The sequence below is a fragment of the Fukomys damarensis genome, unplaced genomic scaffold, assembly GCF_012274545.1.
Source record: "Fukomys damarensis isolate Sample0158 unplaced genomic scaffold, DMR_v1.0_HiC HiC_scaffold_16, whole genome shotgun sequence".
Lineage (NCBI taxonomy): Eukaryota > Metazoa > Chordata > Mammalia > Rodentia > Bathyergidae > Fukomys > Fukomys damarensis.
In genome coordinates, this window is record NW_022900928.1 from 125,318,431 (window position 1) to 125,327,309 (window position 8,879).

At 38.9% G+C, this 8,879-nt stretch overlaps 1 long non-coding RNA gene across 4 annotated transcripts in view; it reads right to left on the reverse strand.

The window, feature by feature from the left end:
- Positions 1-6,713, reverse strand: part of LOC104853677 — an 8,323-nt gene extending 1,610 nt beyond the window's left edge. Inside the window, exons 1-3 of one of the 4 annotated variants that reach the window (XR_004517538.1) lie at positions 6,397-6,713; positions 5,877-6,295; positions 3,291-3,387 (exon numbers count right to left, since the gene is read on the reverse strand). This is a non-coding gene — a long non-coding RNA (uncharacterized LOC104853677). Of the gene's footprint in view, positions 1-2,091; positions 2,318-3,290; positions 3,388-5,876 lie in introns of those variants that run through there. The other 3 variants (XR_777856.2, XR_004517537.1, XR_004517536.1) reach the window with 3 other exon arrangements.
- Positions 6,714-8,879: the final 2,166 nt, after the last annotated feature.

An 8,879-nucleotide genomic window follows, 5' to 3' on the forward strand; every position in this document is an offset into this window, starting at 1 on the left:
TTTTTTTTTTTTTTTTTTTTTTTGAGACAGAGTCTCACTATGTACTTGAGATTGCCCTGGAACTCACTACGTAGTCCAGGCTGGTCTCAAACTCACAGTAATCCTCCTGCCTCAGCCTCCCAAGTGCTGAGATTACAGGCTTGTGCTACCACACCTGGCTATGTTGGACCCATTTTTAATGTTCTTGGCATTTTTAAGAAAACCCTGAGTAGTAGGTGTTTGAAAGCATCCCAAAGTCCTAACTTTGAAACTCTGCCCTTCTGTTGTTCTTTTCTGTTGTTCTTTTCTTCTGACTTTCAATATCATTTAAATCTCCTGGATTACTGATTGAAACCTTTTCACGTTGTGAATCATTTTGCTTAGCTCAACTAACCTACCTGTCACTCATCCCCAAATCCACCCAGAAAGGGGCGTTGTTAATCTATTTCTTAACCTACTCATGTTGATACACTGTGATTAAGAGTTACAAAGGGAAGATGGGTAGGCAGCCTGTGGTTTCCTAGTTTTGAGCTTTATATTGCAAAGTAAAGATTTTAATTGTTTGTATTTTTTAAAATAATGCTTAAAATCAAAAGCAAAGTCTTCCTTTTCCTCACCATCATCATCATCATGCACACACATAGCACCTCTTGTAGTAAAGCAGATGGAACAAATGTCCTCTATTTTAGGGTCCTGGTACCATCTCTGAAAGAGTTTGTCTTTTCCCAAGGGCACCTTGCTTACTCAAAATTTTCATAGGTTAGGAAAAAGTATGAGAATTTAAACTAAATTGATTTTCAGAATTGGTGCTTAGAGATGCAAACACCAGGCCCTTGAAGAGTTACATGTGATACATTACTTACACCGGTCTAAATTTCTTAATAAGTTGCATTTGGATATATGATAGAGCAGTAGTTCCCAACTGGTTGATTATCTTTCCTATCCAGGGAACTTAAAAAATCTCATTTCCCCATCCATATTCCAAATTTATTCACCTGAGTCCCCTACAGAACAACTAGGGACACATTGCTAGGCTCTTGAGTAGGCTGGATTTTTTGCCACATTTAGCAAGCACTATTCTATACTGAAGGCATAATACCAGCTGAATTTTGCTTCCCCCTAATTCACTCACTGAAGTTCTAACTCCCAGTGTTCTTAAAGCTAATTATACTTGGAGATAAGACCTTTGCAGGAGTGAATGAGTTACAGTGAAGCCATTCATGTGGTCCCTAGTCTGATCTGATTGGTGTCTTTACAAGATCAAGAAATATAGACAGGAGACATGTGAGTGCCCAGAGGGATGAGCACCTGAGCATGCAGAGGGAAGGAGCAATGTGCAAGCAGGGAGAGAAGTCTCAGGAGAACTGAAAACTAGCTCTGTAAGTTTAAGACCATGAGAAAATAAATTTCCATTGTTTAAGATACCAAGTCTTTAAAAGCACCAGGTATATTGGTATGGTAACTCTGGCAAATTAATGAAATGCCAAAACTCAATACAATGTGCTAGATGGAACATTGTTAGAATATTTGGTCTACCAGCAAAAGCAAAGATTTTTAACAAACTGGGGCTTAGCAACAGCATCCAGTTAAATGCTTTAGGAATTATCCTCATTAGAAACAGAATGTACAATCATCGGCCAAACGTGATCCCTCATGTGTACTTGACAATAAAGTTTTATTAGAAAATACAGTCACACTGACTCATTTATTAATGTCTATGCCTGCTTTCAAAAACAATAGAAAAAGTCAAATAGTTAAAAACAGAAAGCATTTGGTCCATATGGCTTAGGATATTTACTGTCTGACCCACCTCAAAAAGGTTTGCTTACTTCATACTATGATATAAACTGAGAGCAGCAACTTTACTTGTTCAGCACAGCGCTATCAGTAGAACTTTCTACAATTATCAAAATAGTCCGTATCTGTGCTGTCAACATATGCCACTAGACAAATATAAACCTTTATTGGTACATTAATTTAAATTAAAAATAAAATGAAAAATTCCATTCTTCAGTCTCAACTACATTTTAAAGTTTGTAATAGCTACCTAGGTACCTGGGGGCTACCACAATGAACAGCACAGATCTAGTTCTACTATTGTATTATGTGTCTCACTCAGCACAAGGCAAATAATAAATGGTTTTCCCAAAAACAGTGGCCAAATCAGTAAATGAAAGAATCAGAGAGAAAGAATGACACTTACTTTTTATTCATATGTAAGGATTACAATTATCCTCATTTAATCATATTTCAAATTATGCTGCTTTTGTGGGCAGAATTTATAAAGATGTGCCCCCTAAGATTCCCATCTTCTTGCTGGTCATCACTAATGCAGGCACTGTTGTGAAAAGATTTTGCAGATGACATTAAGGTTATGAATATTAAAATAGGGACATTGTGTTGGAATGGACATTTGAGCCCCATCTAGTTGACTGAACCTTTAAAGATGAAGAAATTTCTCTATGGAGTCAGTAGATTGATGTTGGTGAAGGGGCAGGATAGAGCAATAAAGCAGAAGAGGAAGGTCAGAGAAATCAGAAGTGTAAGGACTTCTGGACCTACAACTTCTGCTGGAAGGGCCCCACAAGCCTTTCAAATGAGGGAGAATTGCAGAAGCTGAGAATGACCATCAGCCACCAGCTCATGAAGGAACAGGAGCCTGAGATCTATAATCCCCTCGCATCAAATTCAAAGGACAACCTGAATGATCCTAGAATCTAATGCACCTCTGGAGTTTCCAGAAAGGTCTGCAGCTGTGAGACTACAAGCAGAGGACCAACTGAGCCACAGTCGCTTCAACTGCTGACCCATGGAAACTATGTGATAATCAATGGTTGTTCAGCTGCCATATTTGCTGCAAAGTATCACTTAGCCAAAATGCAAGTGTCAAGGCTCCAAAACACTCATTTTTAAGAATATTTTAATTAAAACCTGAATAATTATGTATCTGAGAAGGAAATAAAGCTCTGGCCCATCTCAGATATTTCTTTGGAAGAGATTTGTGGAAAAGGCCAGCAGTCAGTGCGTGTGAGATGACCTTGCCTGGTACAATAACAAATCCTCAGGTCCAGGGAAGAAGAGGCAAAGTCGGCTGTGCTGAGCAAGGCAGACAGATATCTGAGCAGTAAGAGATACCGCCTCCCAATTACCAAACCTTATCAAGTTCTACCTGAACTAGAGCTTTGTAAAGAAAAATCTTCACAAACTGGACTAGAACACCTCTTTCTAAGGACATATACACATACTTACACAAACCCCCAAACTATATAAATATATACAAATAACTAGCTAGGTAATGATCCCCACCTCACCTTTTATCTTACATCCTCTAGGTTCATTGGTTCTCTTTCTTGTAGCTCCTGAAATATCCAGTAAATCATGTTCAATGCATAATTATGTCATTCATTCCTTGAAGACACCAGAGCAAATATTCATGTAGGAAAAATATGCACAATGAGTCCTCAAAATAACCGTGAACATTTAAATAGAATATTCTAACACAGTAGAGGACACACCGTCATTAATATCATTCAAAGTATTCAAGAGTCCCCATCGCCTTTAGTGTCATTGTTATTATCTCATCCTTCTTTTTTTGTTTGTTTGTTTTGTTTTGTTTTGTTTTTTGTTTTTTGAGACAGGGTCTCACTATGTACTTGAGACTGACCTGGAACTCACTATGTAGCCCAGGCTGGTCTCAAACTCATAGCGATCCTCCTACCTCAGCTTCCGGAGTGCTGGGATTATAGGTGTGCGCCACCACGCCCGGCTATCCCGTCCTTCCTGACCACATTCACCAAATTTTTCAATCACTCCCATGTACCAAAAACATGTAGCTCTGATAAATTATTTTCAAATGCTTTTAAAGTGGTGACATCCATTTAGAAATATGAATGGGTTGAAATAGAATGATCTAGAAACAGAAATGCTAATAAGCCAGAAATCCCTTCCAAGAGTGTACATTCCCTTCTAAACAATGTCAGAGCTGCTGCTGTCTTCTCTCAGTTCCAAACCCAGCGCACTTCCTCCTATCTTGAGCTTTGTAGCATTTCTCGATCCTCACACCTTTTAGATATTTTCATGTAACTGTGAAAGTACTCTTCTGCTCTTGAAACTTTGCCCTATAAAATGTACACATTAGTGGTGAAACTGCAGAGAATATTTATAATTCATTCTCAAAAAAGAAAACCAATTTTTTATCGTATCCCTTATAGTTTCTTATATATTTACAGTACTTGCTTTTAGTTAGAGTTAGCCAGAAATCTAGATCACTGCAGTGATTTATAACATTTATTTTGGTTTTTTTTGTTTTATTTCTTTCTCTTGGTTGTCTTAGGGCTTAGTGATATGTATATTTCTCATCTTTGTTAAAGTATTCTTTTGAACATATTTGGATGGATTACTTGAAGCAAGAAAACAAGGGACTAACTCACCTGCAAAAGAAAAAGTGTATGGCCTTACAGCATGTATAAAAATCAAGTATTACTTATATAAATGAGAGAATTACATCAATGTGACTGAGGTAGAACTTTTGCTGATGAATACACTTGTTGTCACATTAGTAACTGGGTCATTAATGATACTAAGAAAGAAAGTTATTCATGTCTTCTGGGGAAGCATTTCTCAAAGTAAATTCCATAAAATATTCATTCTAAATACTAAGAAGCACTCCTTACCCAGTCGGACTCATGACTGGCTAATTGCGTGAAACTCTACAGGCCGCGTCCCATTTTGAGAAGTTACAGTTAAGGTTAAAAGTCTTGAAAAGTCCTTAAAGTGAAATTTAAAAATTTAGTTAACTCTAGAGCTTTTCTAAATGTATGTGCTTATGAAACTCATTTCTACTAATATCTCAGAGACATCTACTAATATATCAGAGAACCAGTCTTCCATAGGAAATGTTCTGCAAGAACAATCATTTGAATTCCCTTCTATTTAATTAATTTATCTAAATGTGTGAAACCAATAAGCATTCCCAAGCTTAATGCACTTGGAATAAAAAAGCATGGCTTTCCTTCAGTAGCCCTGTGTCCACTGCTGTCACCCTGATTCCTTGTCCTTGGCTTCCACATAAACAAGGGGAGAAAGCAGGAAAGCTCAGCAACTGAGGGGAACATTGCTCACTGAATCCATGGAAGAGGTGTGTGAGCAGAATACTGGATTTTGTACAGACCTCAACAAAGCAGAGGAATTCTGAAGAGAAGAGAGTACAAGGAGCTTCGGAGAGCAAGACTAGGGCCAGATTTCTGGAATTACTCGGAAGCTGAGGCAACACAGAATACAAAGTTTGCAGTGAAGTGGATCTTACACAATATTGTCATATAATTATTATTGTTATTGCTATTTATTGACAGAGTCTCTTTCTCATTCTTTACTTCATTGTTGGCCAAAGGAAATGAAACCAAGACTACTGCTCCCTCTTACAGAGTATGAGAGGTGCCCATTGCATCCTCTCTCCCACCCTTACTCATTTCCTCCAGGGCACAAGAGTGACTGGCAGCTGGGACAGAGTCTGGGCTCTACAGACACCTTGCCCTGGTGTGCAGAAAGTACCCACAAAACAGACCTCTCCTGCCATGTCCCCTAGAGCTACCTGTGTCCAGGCATAGAAGATCAGCTGCTCAGATCCCCATCGGTTGCATTCTTGAGCTTCCTATTCCTTCTCACCTTAGAAACTGGACCACTGATGCCTCCTGTTTTCTTTCTTGGGAAAAGTCCACAATGTACTATCATGCAGCTGGCTGTGCTCAGCTGCCAACAATTTGGAGAAGAGGGAGCTGATCTATGTAATTCTTGAGACTTACCCACATTCTCACATCGAGGTTTTATCACAAAAATAGAGTGAGCTTTTATTTTACTCATCCATAGTGATGAAAGTCCACAGCAAGTCCAAGGGTTACCTCAGGGACACGCTGGCAGCACGACTTCGCTGAGCTTCTGTGGGCTTGGTCGTGGGCTGGTAAAGTGTCTGAAGTAGCTCCTAGCATCGAAACGTCACAGCAAGGCCAAGGTGATTTTCCTCCTCTATGAGTCCTCCCAAGATTTCTTCCATCCCCGGCCAGGACATGAAAACAAAGAGAGGCTGGGGAAGGGAGCGCCCAGCTTTCCAGGCTCTGCAAAGGAACACAAGCCTTGGGCACAGGAAAGAAAGGAAGTGGGAACAGTTACCGGGGAGAAGCCAAGAGGATCCACTCCAGATGCAGATATAGTTAAATAAACGTTATTCTACTCCGCCAGTTGTCTGAAGCATCTCGTAGTGAACCATTATCTGGTTCCTCAAGAGGAGGTTAAAGAAGTGGCAGTTCCTTAAACTCTAGCACTATGAAAGAAGAAAACAAAAGAGAGTTTACAAGAGAGAGAAAGATGAACAAAGACGGAAAAGAATGAATGGGGGAAGCCAGAACACGGGAGCATGAGTACCACATCTTCTCACTGCTCCATCTACACTCCCTTTACTCGGCTCTTGCATCTGCCTCTCAGCTGCCATGAGGGTGAGTAATAGCGGCTCACAGCCACTGTTCCCTGGAAATCGCCCTTGGCTGAAGGTAGCGGCTTGTACTGGAATCCGCCCTCACAGTGACAGCCTGCAATCGCTGACACAAAAGCAGAGAGCTGGCTCCACAGCAGAAGCGACACATTCTAGAGAAACTCCGTAGCTTGTCTTCAGATCGAGCAAGGCTGTGTGTCGCTGGAAATCACAGCCTGGCTTAGCTTCTCCTTCTGCCTTCTCCTGCTTCCCTCTGCTCCTTACAGTCTCTGCTGAGAACTCTCTTCCTTAAAGTTTTGCTTGCGTAAGAATCCCTATCTCAGATTCTGCTTCTAGAAGACCTGATCAAAAAATAAAATTAAAAAAAAAAAAGAGTCAAGAGTTCTAAGCTAAGAAACGGGGGTTTTAATTAGTCCCGGAATACACATTCTGTAGAATTAAGGGAAATGGGTGCCTGCCCCTTGATTATGAGTTACAGAAAAGGAACAGTTCCACAACTTTAAATTAGTTTGAGAAGGAGGAAGGAGAAGGGGAGATACTCAGACATGGAGAGAGGCAGAGGGGGGATTGTCCAAGAGTCTTCATCTGTGATTCTATATAGATTTATTCGAAAGAGTTGTACACCGTTTCACTGCAAAATCTTTGGCAAGAATCTCCATGGTTATTATTTGCCAGAAGTCTATAGTTTCAGTATTTGCTTTCATGTCTCCTGTATCACTTTGGAGAACATTTATTTTTCCTCCTTGCCACATTGCCCATTCACATTCACCAAAGACCAAAAACAAAACAAAATAAAACAAAACAAAAAACCTTTGCTTTCACCAAGAATGATGTAAACCAGATACAGTGTTGGTTTGTTTTAAAGGCCTGATTTAGACCCAAGAGTGAAGGGAAGCCTTTTAGGTATTTGAATTCTGAAAATCATTGCATATCGACTTTAAATACACCTGTGTTTGATGGTTTGATGCCCCTTAAATGAAGTCCACAACTATGCTTAGAATCCCCCTGAAAATACTGATGCCTGAGTCTACAGCAATTGACAGGGCTTGAAATCACAGAGCTTCTGTCTATAGCCAGCAAAGACACAAGGAAAACATGCACACACTGCTTCTGTGCTATATGTACTAATGTTCTAAGAAGTCTCAAACAAATTCTATTATTATAAGAATGTAAATCTATAACAAATTCATTTTACTTTACCTCCTACACACTAGCTTGATAAAACTATGCAGCAACAAAAGTGGAGTCTGCTACTTGCTTTAGAAACCCAAACCTTAAATAAAGAGCAAAATAAAAATAGATAATAGGAAGTAGGGAGATAGAACTTTCTCAAATAGGAAGAGGATCAAGAGGTGGAGGGAGGAGAGGGAAAGGGGGTGAAAAAGGAATTCAGATGTGTTATGTACAGGTACAAACTCGAAGAAACATAAACATTATGTACTATAAGCATGTACTGATAAAAATGTAAAAACAAGAAAACGTCAAAAAGAAAAAAAAAGAGAAAGAAAGAATACTATAATTTATTTACTGAGAAAGCTACCTATCCACTTGGATAATTATGAAACCCAAGGACATATGAACAAGGTTTCAATAAAGAGGGAAAAACAGCAATACAAATAATATTCGCCCAGGTAGTCACAAAGTGTGGTGTTTAAAGTTATACTATATCCTTGCTTTAAATCTGTGAGTGAAATTTCATTAAACCCCTAATATGTTCATGGTCTTAAATTTGAAAATATGATCTTATATTATAGCAAGGATTTGCACATAGGAAGCACTTAATTATTTATTCACTGGCTTTAGAACATTATATATACTGCAGGGACAGTTGCTTTACTTTTTTTTTTTACAATAACTTCCTAAAAACCATAGAACTATCTTGATAATTTCAAATACCCTGGAGATACTTTTTTTGTAATATATGACAGTGAAATAAGTTTTTTGTTCATGCACTCACTGCTTACATGTTTTTTGGGTGCCTACATTCCTTAGGCACTGTTCTGTGCTCTAAAAACAGAACAGTTAATTTAGCAAAGCAGAAAAAAAGAATCCTTACCTTCAAAAGACTGCAATATAATAGGGAGACAGGCATCAGTCAAATAAATAACAAACATAAGTAGTATAACTATGGCAACAGATGCTATTGATACAAGTAAGAATGCAGGGAAGGAGTAGATTATGGCTAGGGTTCAGAGCAGACAGCAATTAGATGTTTAAATAAAGTACTCAGGAAAGATCTCATTAGGAAAATTAGGGCTTTTCAAATGAAATACCTAGAGGAGGTAAAGGAGTGAGCCCAGCAAATTGGGGGGAAATAGTGATCCAAAGAGACAAGCTGCAAATGAAATGAAGAGTGACGGACTCTCCAAAGATCGTCCAGGATGTTCCTCTGACCTTAGCTGATTAAAAACATACT